Source organism: Chiloscyllium plagiosum, unplaced genomic scaffold (assembly GCF_037043375.1).
Source record: "Chiloscyllium plagiosum isolate Xiang-an unplaced genomic scaffold, Cpla_swu_hap1 HiC_scaffold_3, whole genome shotgun sequence".
Classification (NCBI taxonomy): Eukaryota; Metazoa; Chordata; class Chondrichthyes; order Orectolobiformes; family Hemiscylliidae; genus Chiloscyllium; species Chiloscyllium plagiosum.
The window spans coordinates 24,933,632-24,949,976 of NW_028270141.1; the positions used below are offsets into that span (position 1 = coordinate 24,933,632).

Sequence of the window (16,345 nt, forward strand, 5' to 3'; positions counted from 1 at the left end):
AATCTGTGAGCATTGCTATTTGGGTTTATATATAAATCTATCTGCAGGTGATTTTAAAGGGTAGCTTCAATTGGAAAATGTGTTTGAATGGCCCGTCAGCACTAGGAGCTGTCCATGGCTGACGTTCTGAGCTCTGACTGACCCCCTACCGGCTAATAGGCAGACTGAGAATTACTCTTTTGCTTTACCTTAGTTATGCGTCATGCTGATTTGTTAGCTAAGGATGTTTCCTTGTGTTGGGGACTTAATAATGCGTCCAGCGTGCTTCTTGTTGTGATAGGCGCAGAATATATTTGAGCATTCCAGTGTTATTTTAGAATGCTGCTTTTCTGAAGTCTTAATTGTAAAACTAATCAAATTGTGCAACTTGACTACTCTGAAACTTCTTAAAATCAAAGTGCAAAGTATTACATTGGGTATCTGACAGTACTGATGAAGATATGAGCACATACAGATTAATATAGGAATTAATTTAGGATATAAGTCAGTGAATCATGATTTCCTAATTGTATATCATTTATGATTTAGAACTTACACATTTGCAATGCTTACAATATTTTAAAAATCTCTTTAAAAATAGCAAACTTACAAGAATGTTTTCATATTAAATATTTCCTGGTCAGCGTACTCTTTTTGTACTGTTGTGTAATGTGACAAATACTTTTTATAATTTCTGCAGTTGGAGATATAATGCATTGATTTGTTTTTTGGTAGTATAACTATGGGGAAGTTTAGGTACCTAATTTGGTTGACAGTAGCAAGTGACAAATGTGGTTCACAAGGTGCAAAGGAAATTAATGCTCAAATGTTTAGCATGATAATTCATATACTTCATCCAATTTAAAAAGTAATGATGTGATGCAGATCACTCAGATTATTACTCTATACTATCTTTAAAGTTCAAACTCTAATTTTCTTCCTGTAATTTGGTAGTTTTCATTTTTGTTGACTTGATTGATATATCATAACTATGTATTTAATGTAATGACCTTTTGCAAATTTTTGAGTTTTTAAGTGTACATCAAGATGATAGTTTTTTTGTTCACAGTTTCAGCTTTTCCCTATATTACATTATATACAGCACTGCACATAATACCAGGCACATACAGCTCCAGAGATTCAAGGACCCATGGGTACTGTATTAGTAACACAAGGTATACAACCCCAAACCGTGGTCTAGTAGAATCGATCACAGAATTGATGACAGTGTTAGAAAACACTTGTCACGTATGCTTCCATTGTTCTGATATCCATGAAATTTTGGCCACACATTTTGATTTGGATGGAATATAACTTTTCCTGATCTAACACTCTAGCTAAGGAAGAGGTAAGTCAGCAATATGCTGGTGATTTTAAACTGCTGCAGAAGGATTGTCTCTTAAGGGAGCTCATATTTGATGCATGCTACATAGCTAGGCTTTCTGCAGTCTCTTGTCTGTCTGATGCCCTTAAGCTGAGGTTGTGTTTGATTCAGCAGCCATCGCGGAGTATGAGCACTTACTCTTTTGCTCCCTTTTATTGTTGTTTTTAACTATGAATTTCAGCTTCTGTCTTGGCCTGTTGATATTTCCACTAGGACTATTATCACTTTTGTCCATGTGGCAGAACCTATTAGCATACAGATGAACAGCAGTGATCTCCGGGAGTTTTGAAAAAGGCTGGAGACATACAGGTGAAATGTGCAATTAGACAAATGGAGAAAAAAGTACTGAGGTGGGTGAGAGTGTTGAGAACCAAGTTCATTGTTGAAGTTTACTATTTTAGGACAGACTAAGCAATTTGATGGATGTTGCACTGCAATATGCAAGCCAGGTTTTGTTTTTGCTTTTGGAATGTTTCCTTGATAGTCTCAGGCCTAGTTGAGAGTGCAGAATCTGACTGCAGTGGATAGGGAGTCCCTGATCTCGCCGACTCCTTTATGTCTGGGAGGTCACTAAACATCCAGTAAGGTAATTATTGTTTATTTTGCGTGTTTTTTGATATAAAGCTTAGTTCAGTTGTTGTTAAATGTGGATTTGAAAACTGTTGTTAATTATAAAAGGAAAAGGAAGTTGAAAGTTTAAAAATTATAATGGAAGTTTCTTGAAATATAATTTCTTTCATGCAGCTTGCCAGTCAAATAATTTTTAAATTGTCTGAGCTACATTTGTGGATATTTGTAACGTGTTGGTGTTCCTGACAAGTTTGGTTTCATGATGAATAAAGAGGAAATAAATCAATATTACTGAATGCATGAGATTATCTATCCTAACCTAATTTTCTGAATGCAATTGTTATTTATAATTATGTACTTAGTATTTATAATTAACTGTATACTTCAGGCACTGATTTTTATTCTCAGTCACGAAAGAATGTGTACATTTTGTTATTCCAGAAATAAATAGAACAAATATAAATAAAAACAGAGTCTCTAAGTGAGATAACAAAATGCAGAAATAGGAGGTTTATAAAGCAGCAGCTAACAAATTTCATTGACAAACTTTTGATAGTAGCTGAAATGCTGAGTAACAAAACTGTAAAGATTCACTAGCACAGGCAGCATGTATTAATTTTATTAAACCAGCCGCATAAAATCCAAGTGTCTGCCTTTGGCACCACGGAATTAATTTAAAAATACTGCAACTGGAGCACTACCTATAAAATGTGGAAAGTATGCTTCAGTGTCTAATAGCTACTTAAAGAAAAACATAGTTTGGAGTCCAAGTATTGATAAATTATTTCAAATAGAATGGAAAATGATAGAAATCATTTCTGAATCACAGTTTTCCTTTCCCTTATAGAGAAATAAAATAGTTAGCCTTTTTCTATTTACGTATGGTTAATGTAGAATTTTCCCTTCCACTATCTTTAACTTATTGCATATAGAAGAATTCCACCATATGTCAAATTAAATATTCATTGAATTACACATCCTAGTATTTAGTACAGCTTCCTCGTTGACTATAAATAGATCAGGAACACTAGCAATACAAAGTGAAAGAAAAAGCAAGAATATCAAAACAGTGCCAAACACATAGTTAGTTATTTAAACATCTTATCATCATGACCATAGCTTCCTTATAATGTTACCTAGCAACAGTTTTGAAACAAAATTGAAGAACTATGATCACAAGGAGATCTGGGTACTGTAAATAACGAGTCAACATTATGTGTGTAACCAGTGTATGATGGTAAGAGATAATGTACAGCTTTTGTGCTAGTACTTGAAATTGCAGGTCCAACGTACGAAACTGAATTGAAATTTAACATAGCACGACAATGTGTTTTTCTTTACATTGAAATGAATCACAAGGTCTTTGCACATTTTAACAGAGACCGCATCTTCTTTTGTCACAGTGTGTCTGGCCTTTATTTAAACTGTAAAAAGAGAAGATCAAAACTGCACAATGTAATTCATTCAAAATTTATCCATAGTGTTATTCCCATCTGAGCAAGTACCCAGTGCAGTCATTCCCTTCAGTGTTTTCCATTCTATTTCAGTGATACAAAGTATTTTTTTAAGTTGTTTAAAAAATCCTCGACACTGGTGCCTGTGACTGTCATTTCTTTTCACTCACCTTGTGAATATACTTTAAATTGAGGAAATTAAAAGGTATGATTTTAGCAGTATTATTGTCAGCCTGTCAACGGACAAATCTCTTAAGTTTTTCTTTGCAGAGAAGAAGTCACACTTTGAAATTACTGCATTATTATAGATATTTGAATGAGTTAGGTATATTCGCCAGAGACTGAAACTTTTCATGCACATTTTTAAGATATTAATAGGTGCTTAACTTTCTCTTGGATTGGAGGTTCACTTTGAGTTTAGTCCCATGTCATGATGAGGTATGGAATATTATTTTCATGTGCCTTGAGCTTTTCAATTTTTGAAAAAGTTGAGTATTTCCAAGTAACTAAAATAATAACCAAATCTGTACTGTGTTGAATAAAATTACATAAATCACTCGAGGTACATATGTGTATTGCATGTAAACCAACAAGATCGGTAGTTGATTATTGGTTGTTTACATATAAGGACTACATAGTACCACTTTCTGTTATTTTGAGTGATAAAGGATAAATTGTGGGTGGTTGGTAGCATATTTATTTTACTTCCTTACATTCCATCGATTTACTTGTGTTAAAATCGAACAACAGACTACCCCAGTCTCAACCTCAGCAGTTTTCACAAGTTAATCCGTACTTCCTTGGCCATGAAATGTTCTGTATAAAGTTGTGTTAGAATGTTGATGTCAAATGATCAACATTTCTATTGTTGTTTCCAAAGTATGAATGAGTTGAACAAACGACAATTTTTAGTAGGGGATGTTTAAATCCAAATTACCTTTTCTAATCCTGAGCTGATACAACATGGAGAATGATTGAGTTATATAAACAGCTATTGTAAGGATCTCCAAATAAGTGACTTGTAAACATAAGATTTATTTTCAAGTTAGTAAAGCAATTTTAAATCTGTGGCTGTCTCAATGTTTCTCAGTCTTTGAGGAAAGGTTGCATTGATCTCATTGTACAGAAGGATGTATTGGGATCTCAAGCTGTGTTTTGAAATATCGGGACATTAATTTTAATCTTCCCTGTCTGGCAGTAAAGGAGCAAATAGAGCTTTAAAATTTGGGGAGGGGGTGGAATCTACTCACAGTTCATTGCCATTTTAAAGACACTCCTGATTTTCATGGAGCAACTGACTCAGTTTAGGAACTGGTGGATGCTAAAGAATAGTTTTAAATAGCAGTTTCATGACCTTAGTTTCATCCTGATGCAATATTAATTGTTCAGATGCAAGGCATTCCTTGCAAACAACCTATTCAGTAAAGCCTCATGAATTTGCCTTTAGAAACTGAGTGATAATCTGTCAGAGAATTTAAAGGGACACGCGCCCCATTAATATTGATCAATATGGTTTCTATGCTTTTGTGATCGGTGTATCGAATTCAATATTGGGAATAGTGAAGTCATTGTTATCAGTCTCCACTCCACACTGTGTTTCCCGATTAGTGATTCCATCCTTCTCCCTAATAACAATCTGAGGTTAAATCAATTTGTTTGCAACCTTGGTGTAACATCTGATCTTGAGGTGAGCTTCTAATGGCTGCATCATCACTAAGACTGCATGTTTCTATCTCTGTACTGTTGCTCAACTGTGCCCTTGTCTTATCTCATTTGGTGCTGAAACCTTAATTCCTATATTTGTTTCCTTTACAATTGACAACTCTAGTGCATTTTTGGCATTTTACTTTCTGTAAACATGAGATAATTCAAAAATCTTTTAAGTCATGGAAAGTCCCATTCCCCTATCACCCCTGTACTCATTGACTTACGTTGGCACCTGGTCAGTGATGCTTTTCCTTGAAAATTCTCATTCTTGTTTTTGATCTCTCAGTGGCCTCAGCTCTCTCTATCTTGGTAATCTCCTCCAACCAAACATGAAGACATTGAATCTCTTCTCTGGACAACCTAGGAGAACAATGTGACAGGAGGTGGTTAACCTTTTAAGAAGCATCCTGCTCCTGCTGGAGCAGAGAACCATCCTTCACTGGAATCTCAACAGTTCACCTCTACTCTGAACTTCCACCTCATGCCCCTTTCAGACTGCCTCAGGGGACATCGTTACCATCTCTCAGACTTGCATTGTGCAGCAGGTCACCAAAGATTTCTTAATCAGAACCAACTAGTGCATTGGCAATGGATGCCAGCATCTAGAGTGGAGGACTTGTGACTGAGACTGGCTTCCCTTGTGTTCAGAACACTATTGAATGACAGAGCACAGAGATTCTTCCTTCTCATGGGGTAGGGTTAGCATTGACCAACTCGCGTGATCACCATTAACAGATTCTGCACGTTTCTGTAAAAATTCGCCGGCAGCTTCAATAAATATTTTGTCCCAAGATCTTTCCTATCTCAACCCTCTGAGTAGATTACAGGATGGAGGCTAGGGGGTAAGGAAATCACCATCTCCACACCTGACTGATCAAACCTCTCCCAGTGTTCCTCTCAACACCCTGGAACATTATTCATATGAAAAAAGGCTAAGGACCATCGGAAATCTCTTTGGCATCTTGGTACTTTGATCACCCTGTGGATTCCCTGCAAATTGACTAAGACAAGCTGTGTTGCACCACAGTAGTTTGCTGCATTCTGCATAACATAGCAGTATATTAAGGACTGGAGTGGAGGGGGCAAAGGAACAAGGGTCATTATCATTGCAGAAGAATTAGGTGCAAATGAAAGAAAGCTGGAAGAGAGTTTGGATTGAGAATATAAGATAAATCTTGTCTTATAAAATATACCTTTCTTACCTTCAGTTACCAACCTTTCTCTTTCTTGGAACTTGCCTCATTATCAACATCTATCTCCAGCCGATTCCTTTTGTAACTGCTCACAGAAATGCTGTTTTACATGAATGCTCAATTATATTATGTAAAGCACAAGATGCAATTAAGGCCTTTTTTGTCTACAGACTTTCCCTACTTTTAATTTGTAAATTCTGTAACTCCTCAAGGCAGATTTTTGTTTTTTTTGCTGTTTTACTTTAGTTTAATCAAGAAAGTGTGACTTGTGTACCATGGCAGAAACTCACTGTAATTCCTACAGGAAGTATTGCATGATGTGCCATATGCTGTGACACCATTCTTTATTCTCCTCTGCATTTCTGGAACCAAGATCCATTCCATAACTTAACTCATGCTTCCCAGGATGTCAGACATTTGGAATTCCTTAGCCCTTGCCTTAAACAAGTCTAGCAATGTGCAACTGCCTGGACATTTTGTAAATAACTGGCCCCTGCAATGTCATCTTTCCAACATCTCTGGTAACTATATATTTTTAATAGTTTTGTGTTTGGAACTTCAGTTTGAATTGTCCCATGTTATGAACATTGATATCTAAACATTGTACAGATTTATTTCAGGATACCAGGCAACAATTTACAAAATGGCAGCTTTCGTCCCCCTAGTGACCTTTTGAGGTGACCTGGAGGAAGTCCTAAATGCAATCTGTGTGATGTGCAGCACAGTTATTCTCAGACAGGGTGACAATACAAGCTATAAAATTGGCCTTATTGTCCATTGCTTTCGGAGAGAAGAATTGAGCAAGATTGGCAATGCTGATTGTTATCTGATCCTGTTGCCCTTTGCAATGTCAGGTCAGGACAACATTGGTTTTGGATGCCATCTCCCTGGTAGTTGAATAGTTGAGGCCTTTGAATTGAACAGTGTCATCTCAGGTAGGATATCGAATGGTCACCAGCACTTGTGGGGAGGAGGGAACCAAAGTTGCTTATTGTTGATGTTCAAAAACTCAATACAACATCATAAAAATGTTAAAACCAGCTATCTAAAATGACCATGCAATGACAAACCCGTTCTCGTTGATGCTTTTCAACGATTGAGAGTTAATCTCAGCATTAAGAGGCAGGCAGCGTGTTACACCAACTTATTATCAATCCCAAAGGTGTCTATTATTGCCTTTAGTATATCTCAAGAACATCATCATGGTGCTCACTATGGACGTTTATGCAGGCTTAAATTCTGGAACAGTCAAAATCATTCTCCTCCAAAGAGCCAATTTCTCAGGCAAATTGTTATCCATTAGAAATTAGGCATTGACTGTGGAATTCCTCAGAAAGTCACCCACACCACATTATTCTGACAGAATTGGAAATCCTGTTAACACATGTAAATGGGATTCCTCGTGATTTTCCAGTGAAGAAGGGTTGACAGCGCAAGAATTTCACATCAAGAATAATTGTGGTGCAATTTCCAGTCTAGTGTCTATTTTTTCTGTTGAAGCATTGACTTATACTGGGTCATTGTTCTAGGTTTGTTTGCAGATCTCCTCAGCAGACTAATAGTAATTCTGAATTAGCCGCAAATTTGACATATCAGTTGTCTGTTTATCATGCAGAGCAGTGCTATTGTCATTTCACAGAACTTGCTCTTGCCACCCAATGAGAGAAAATCAGTTGGTCCAGGAAAGTGTTACCGTGTTACTGAGTGCCCAGTTTACAACTTGCATTTTGCCGGCAGAGGTTTGCCTGTGCATTTTGGTCATATGTTGAATGGTTGATAGATGGAGGGTAAAAAATCATTTCAAATTCAGATGGTAACAGAAATACAGTGGAAAGAACATGACAAATACAGCAGTTCTTAAAAACTGCCAGTTTATGATGAGGATGTTTCCGTAGCCAAGGGCTGAAATTGCAAATCAGTCATAATTTATCTCACATTTATTTATGCAGAAAGAAACAAATGAAGGATTTTCTATTGTCCTTTCTTCAAAGTCTGAAGTTTTGTATTTGGCATTTATTACATATCATTTGCCATCTGTCGCTTCAGAACTAATAGCCAAGATTTCAGTTTGCAGGTGTGCTGTTTGTGAGGGGGTGCTATCTGAGGTTGGAAAATCCAGAAAAGTGGGTTCCCACTTGTCTTGTTGAAATTAAATGTATGATTTTTTAATATATATTCTTTTTTGTCTGTGTGTTTCCCACCCTCTGACAGCTTGACTGACAAGCTTCAGGCCTTTAGACATGAAATCTGTTTCATAAGGCTGGGGTTGATGGGAAGTTTGAGGGAATGAGAGGGAAGAAGGGAGGGATATGGGATTTGTTGCTGGGCCAAAGGGTCTTACTCCTGAAGAGGGTTCTCTGGTGCCCTGAAGGTTAATGACAATGGAGCGGCAGAGGAGAATCTGCTAATGAACCAAGGGAGCCAACAAGTTTGTGTCTGGAGGAAGCACTTCCGCTCCTCTTGGCCCAAGATCACTGCTGTAAGGGAACTCTTCTCAATTTAACCCTTAACACCTCGTGGAAACTGATGAGTTTCCTGAGGCTGTAGTTTAAACTAAAAATTAGGCTCGCAACATTATTATAATAGCTAAATGGCCAACCTTTTTACTGTGGCACTGGGAGCTTGATGCAAGTTAGCTTCCTGATTCAGATCTTTGCATTTTAAATAAACTCTGATTAAATATCACCCATCTATTTTTGGGATGGAAATGTGTTGCTGGAAAAGCGCAGCAGGTCAGGCAGCATCTAGGGAACAGGAGAATCGACGTTTCGGGCATTAGCCCTTCTTCAGGAATGAGGAAAGTTGGTCCAGCAGGCTAAGATAAAAGATAGGGAGGAGGGACTTGGGGGAGGGGCGTCGGAAATGTGATAGGTGGAAAGAGGTCAAGGTGAGGGTGATAGGTCAGACTGGGGTGGGGGCGGAGAGGTCGGGAAGAAGATTGCAGGTTAGGAAGGCGGTGCTGAATTTGATGGATTTGACTGAGACAGGCTGGGGGGAGGGGAAATGAGGAAACTGGTGAAATCCGAGTTCATCCCTTGTGGTAATTTTTGGGAGGTAATGTGCAGCTAGGTTCAACCCAATGGATGATTCCATATATTTTTTGATACGGTAATGCTCTTTCAATATTTTTGTATTCACTTTCATTCTGTCCACTGTGTGTCAGGAATCAAATGTATCACTTTCTCATTACGTGTGGTGTTCCTGCAGACTTGTAAACTGGAAAACATGGCATACCAAATTAGAGGCATCCTCATACTCAACAGGAAAACTAATGTGGTAAAGCTATCAAAGTCATGGGTATGTTTTATAATTATCTTTCCTGGAGTATTACAGCATAAACAAGGCCATTTGGTCCATCCAAAATTAACCTCATTGCCTTGCTCTCACCACTTGGCATCGTATCTGTTACTTACAAATGATGGAGAGGATGAATAACCTGTCTTTAGAAAAGTGCCTTTTGCATCCTGATGATACACCAAAGTGTTTTACAGTTAATTAGGTACTTTTAATCTGTAGACACTGCCTGATTATGAGAAATTTGTAGAGTGCAACTTCCTACAACCTGCGATATGGTAATGACCATGTAATTTTTTTTTGTGTTGATTGAAGGATAGAAGTTGGCCAGGAGTTTTGGGAGAACGCCCCTACTCTTAACAATAGTTCCTTTTTTTCACATCAGCATGAAAGGGAAGAATGACTCACTGATAGTGAAGCCCTCTTTTAGTATTGTATTGGAGTATCTGTTTCAGTAAGAATTGTATTTCGTCATGTGGCATTATGCCATACAGTTCAGGAAAGCTCTGGGGTTTGAGCCCTACTTTGTGCAGAATGAGACGAATTCAGCCAATAATGCGGTCTTGCAATTCAACGATTAGCCTCAGTTTCCCTGCTACAGGGTTGGAGCCAGATTGCTGTCAATTTCTGACATGCTTGTACATGAATATTTGAAATAAAGACAGGATCAGGTCCATCTGTGATAAACCCCAATAGCCCCCGTAACCCACTATCAATCCCCACGTGTGAAGCGTGACTACTTCAGCATGCAACTGGGAGGATGCCAATTTCCAGTCAACCAAGCAACGCATCTAGCAAAACCTTCAAAATCAAAATGAAGAAGATGGGCATACATATTCCAATTTTCTAATGAAACTAGAAAATAATAATCTGTTACTTTAGCTGACTGTTCAAAGTTAAATTGTATGAACAATACACATGCATTTTTAGCATGTAATGGGATACCCTGAGTGAATAGCTTGGTCAGAACTGTTTTTATGTATTTACTATTGTGAATTAATTCAAAATATGGCGGCTTATAGTAAATTCTTCTTTGGTTCAAAGAATTTAGGTCTAACCAAATGTAGATTACAACTGAAATGTAAGGAAGCCAAGTAATGTGGCGAAAATATATCACAACCCACCTCCACTTTGAGAAAAGTCAGGAGTTCAGTGAGTACACAATGTGCAGTATGCATGACGACTCAGGTGCTTAAAATATTAGCTAGATTCTCTGTGCATAGAAACTGTTTCCTCTAATGGTGGAATAAAGAACAGGGGAATGTAAACAATAGAGCTGAGCCATTCAGCTGCAAAATCAGGCTGTACTTTTTCACATGAAGGGTAATAAGAATTTTGGAACTCTATTCTTCAAAATGCAATGGATGATTTGAAGCTTTCAAGACTGAGATCAATTTTTGTTAGACATAGATATCAAAGGCAGGAAAATGGGATTAAGGAGTACATAGACCATTATCTTATTTAATGGCAGAGCATGCTTAAGGGACTGACTGAATGGCTTACTCTTGTTCCTGTGTTCCTAGATAGTCGAATTGGACTCAAGATTGGAGAGCCCATAATTGTGGTAGTAGGGCAATAGAGACTTTCAGTCAAGAGTTGATAGCTCTAGTAGAGTAGTATTATATTCATATTCAGAGTATAAGGAGACTATGGGAGAATGCTGGAGAACCATGAATCTGTCCCTGATCACTCAAGGTTAGAATAAGGCTCCGTATAATATTTCAAGAGCTGAATTTTCACTGGGACTTTCAGGAACTACTGCTATAACTTCAATGGATGATTTGTGGATACTGTAGAAAAACAATATTAGCAGACATTATATAACCGAAAGGACTGTGGACGCTGTAAATCAGAAACAAAAGCAATGGTTGCTGGAAAAGCTCAGCAGGTCTGGCAGCAGCTGTGAAGAGAAATCAGATTTAATGTTTCGTGTCCAATGATCCTTCCTCAGAAGTGATGCTAGCGAGGAACATGTTGGTTTATTTGCAAAAGATAGCGTGAGGAGAGAGGTAAGGAGTAAATGGTAGGTGAGGATAGAGCCCAAAGAGAGAGAAGAACAGACAAAGGAGTTGATAATGATCTGGCTATGAGGGTGAATAGCTGTTAATAGAGACTGTTACTGACTAACAATGATTAGTGTGTAATGGCAGATGATGTGATAACAAGGTCTGGTGGCTAGGACATGGGAGAGTTCAGGCCCTAAAATTAGTGAACTCAGTATTTAGTCCAGAGTGTTGCAGAGTCCCCAAGCGAAAAATAAGGTGTTATTCTTCCAGCTTGGACTGAGCTTCACTGCAGCAAGCCTGAGACGGAGATGTTAGCCAGGGAACAGCAGACTTTAACCTGCTGCTTCAGTGTTTCCATGGATCCTCTGCTGAAGTTACAATGGATGGCATGGGTGACTCCCACAGAAATCAACCCCTAATTTGCTCTTTGTAGTTTGTTGTACTGTCATGTGGAGGATTCTGCTCTAAAAGTGGATAGTGGAACTCCCCAAGCTGTATGCTTGATTGCTCAATCAATAAATCCAGTTACTTTACCGATATCAAAGCATTCAATCTTTTTGCATGCTTAAATCTTTAGCAGCAGATGATTGAACTTACACCCACAGTATTCGAGATTGAAACCCTAATCCTAGATGGGTCTGTGAACTCTCAATCCTTTGACTTCATGAGTGATTTCAACTTTTGACTAAACTACAGAATGTTTTACAGGGAAGGAACAGTCAGCACCAAGTGATTCTATCTCACAGAATGCCTCTCCTTTCACATTTGGAGAGACATTCATTGATAGTCTGTGACTCCAGACAATCACACCACTCAGAGGCAAAGGTTTTCCTTCGGAAGGAAACAAAAGCAGAAAGAAAATGGAGAAGGAACGAAACAGTATTGAATATAAAATGATTAAACGTGAGTGGTAGGCTCATCTTAGGAATTATCTCCTCACAATGTGGAACTGCTTCTTAAGTTAGTTCTGTAATTCAGACTGACTGCCAGATGTTTAAACTCATCCAGCTTTCAGATCTTAATGTGCCTCCAAAATGTCATGGATAGATGTATTCTGTGCAACATGGCAAGTCTGCAAATGACCCCACACATGGCCTAAAAAAATCAGCCCATGGCAGCTTAAGTACCAGGGCTAACTAGTTATGCTTAGCCTCCAGAAATTCTATCTTGTTGTGTTACCGGAGAGATTTAACAGATATTAAAATTAGATAATTTTTTTTTGTATGAATGAACCATTAGCTAAGTCTGAGATGCTTATTACCTGATGTTCATTATGAGATGATTCATCCATTACATAGGAACACAGGAGAGTATATTTCAAAATTCAAAAATAACGCACCAACCCTCATTCTGCTCAAATTTCTTACGTCAAAAGTATGCAGCTTCCTTTTGATCTATTTCTCTCTCGCTCTCTCTCTGTCTGCTTTCAGGCCTTAAAGCTGTCTCTAACCACTTTGTTAATTCTGTCTCCACCCAAATGGTTCTGTACTTGCCCGAGGAAAGAAAAAAGCTCCCAATTCATTCACAATGGCACTGTCAAAAGACAACCGCCTAGCATTTGACCCTCTGTTTGCCACCACATTCCTGCAGCTACTCATTTACTCAACTGTACCTTCATCTTCACTTTAAATACTCTAATCCCCAAAAATCCACTTTTACTACTTTTCACCTTGTCCATTCATCTCAACTCTTCAAGAGCAAGGGATGCAGACTTGAAAAGTGACAGCATGCAACTACTTTAGACATTTCTGACAAAGAGTCACTTGACTCAAAACGTTAGCTCTGTTTTCTTTCCACAGATGCTGCCAGACCTGTTGAATTTTCTCCAGCAATTTTTTTGATTTTTGTCTCAGGCCTCCAGCGTCTGCAATTCTTTGTTTGATCTGCTGTAGATATTCACCTTTAGATCTGACTGGGCCACATAAAGGATTATCAGATCTTGCCTTCATCTGTTAAAGCTGCTCACTATTTCAGGATCGTTCCTGATTGACTCCTCCACGTTCACCCAAAATAAAGTGCAAGGAGCAAATGGACTGTTTTGTCACTAAGATTCAGACCATCTGGTCAACTGCCTGTACCAGATCACTCCAGTAAAATCCTTTTCTCGTGTTTCTTTTTGATTGTGGTTAGTTGGTATCACTTGGAGCAAAATAATCCACTTTTCTGGACAGAGTGAGAGAGTTCATTCACCTACACCACAGGTGTGACTAGAGGGTGGTTCTTCAACTGTGACCTTCACAATTTGCCAGCACTTGTACCCAGCGTGGTATATATGAACCATAGTCCACTAGCACATCTTTCCTTCGTGCACCTTCTCTCAAGTAGCACACACAGAACAGCGTTGTAGTCAGTTCTTAACCCATTTTGTTTTAAATCTTGGAAGGGCAAAACACACCATGTCTGCCAGAAGTGTTTTTCTGTTGCAAGCAGAGGGGAGGAGATTACTTCCTCCTACATCTCTCTGTCTGTTTGAAGTTTCCCTCACATGCCACATGCCTCAACCTTCCATGGATTCCAATTTGCCAGACAGCACTGAATTTACTTCTGCAATCTTTTTTGATTATTTGTCACAGTCCTCTTTCAAAAAGCACATTTTGCAATTAAAAATCAAACAAAATTCCGTAGCACTTTGGGATTCTGATCTGTTGTCATGACACTCCACACGCCTTCTCTGAACTCATCTTGTCTATCTTGTCACATCCTGCTCCCTTGATCCCATGCCCACTAAACTGCTGACAGCCTTATTGATTCCCAATGTAGCCAGTATTGTAAACAGTTCTCTCTCTGCTGCGTTACCCCCCCCCCTCCCCCGGCGTAAATCTGTTACTAACGCCATTGCCCTCAGAAAAAAAACTTTGATTCCACTTGAAAACTGTCCTACCATCCTTCACCTTCCTTGAATTTGTTGTCGTCTTCTCAAACAATATCTATCTTTTTCAGCAATCCACATTTTAAACCCTTTAATCAGGTTTCCATTCCCACCATTGGAGAGCTCTCAGCAAATCTACAAATATTATCCCAAATGACTGTGACAAAAGTAAATTCCTCAACTTTTACAATTTGACTTCAGAATTGTTTGATGCACCTGTACGCCAGTGTTCAATGACTTGTGTTCATCAACTCTTCGTAGTCATTCAAGAAATACCGAAAATCTCCATTCGTTCAACTAAAATGGATAACCTCACCCTTATTCACATTATATGCCATCTGCCATGCTCTTGCCCAGTCAACTCAGTGTGTGTAAATTCGCTTGAACATCCCCCTCACAATTCTCATTCCCACCAATTGGGATCTGGGTTGTATGCACTTTGGAGGGTTGAAGTGTCGAAAAATAGATGGTGAATGGCTTGGGCCGAAGCACTGATCCTTGCAGAACCCCGTTGGTCACCCCTGTCAATCTGAAAATGACTACTTATTCCCACTGTTTTCTACATGTTAACCAATCCTTAATTCATGCCAATATATTATCACCAATCCCATGTACTTTAATATTATTTATTAACTTCCTGTGTGAGACTTTAACAAAAGCTTTTTGAAATCCAAATACATCCCATCCATCTTTTCTACCGGATCATCTCTGTTTATAAAATCCTCAGAAATCTCTAACAGGTTTGTCAAATATGATTTCTCCTACATAAACCCATGTTGACTCTGCCAATCAAATTATTATTTTCTAAACACCTAGTAATTGCATCCTTTGTAATAGATTCTAGTATTTTCCTTCACTGCTGAGGTCAGGTTAACAGGTCTCCATTGTCTCTTTCCCTCCTTTCTTGAACAACAAAGTTACGTTTTCAACTTTCCAATTTGCAGGGACTGTTGCATAGTTAATAGAATTTTGAAAGGTGATCACTAATACACCCATTATCTCTGTTGCTCCTCCTTTCAGCATTCTAGGGTAAACATCACTGGGTTCTGGAGATTTGTAAACTTGCACTCCCATTATTTCATTAATATGACTGCACCTGCATCCTAACTCACACCAAGTTCTATTTTCCTATCACCCCTTTGCTCATCAACTTAGGTTGACAGCTAATAAAGCAACAACTTTATTTTAAAATCTCTCTTTGGCTTTAAGCTTCTCCAAACCCTCCCTGTCTCTGTAAATTTATCCTGTCCCAGAATACTCCAATGTATTTGCACTCATCTAATTCTGCCCTTTATATTTGCTTGATTTTAATTGTTCCACCATTGATGGCTATGCCTTCTGTTGCATTGGACATGAAAGCTTGGCACTTCCTTCACATTAACTCTCTCCCTCTGTCTGTCCTCACTTTTCCTCCTTTAAGATATTTTTTAAACCTACTTCTTTGACCAAGCTTTTGGTTATCTGATCTAATATTTCTTTTCTTGACTTCATGTCAAATATTCTACATATTAAACCTGTGAAGTGTATTGGAAGATTTACCACATTAAAAGTGCTACATGTTGTACATTGGTTTTGCCCGATGTTTCTTTGGGCAGCTTGTTTTGCATGTTTGTTTGGAAGTAATTCCTAAATTATCCATTTTCTCTCCCTTACCTGAGCTTAAAAACTTGATCTGGTTACAGAATCCACAGTTAACTCAAGCAATGTTTTTATAATCCTAGGAATCCTTCAATGCTTATTTAAAATTCATTTTGTACAGCTTTATCCAGTTGTAAAATTTCATAATGCCTGACTCTCCCAGATTCCCTAGATTCTCTTCAGCATTCCTAATTTCTTAGGAGGACAGGGGACAGGACAACAATGACTAGTTTATTTTAGATTACCAAGAG

At 38.2% G+C, this 16,345-nt stretch overlaps 1 protein-coding gene across 17 annotated transcripts in view; it reads left to right on the forward strand.

Annotated features, from left to right (window-relative positions):
• Positions 1-16,345, forward strand: part of LOC122541729 (myelin transcription factor 1-like protein) — a 558,875-nt gene that overhangs the window by 120,365 nt on the left and 422,165 nt on the right. For 2 of the 17 annotated variants that reach the window (XM_087978076.1, XM_087978044.1), the window contains exon 1: positions 1,482-1,713. The exons of 13 other annotated variants lie outside the window; for them this stretch is intronic. The gene's annotated coding sequence lies outside the window, so the exon portion shown is untranslated. Of the gene's footprint in view, positions 1-1,195; positions 1,328-1,481; positions 1,714-1,767; positions 1,950-16,345 lie in introns of those variants that run through there. 2 more of the 17 variants (XM_087978026.1, XM_087978029.1) reach the window with 2 other exon arrangements.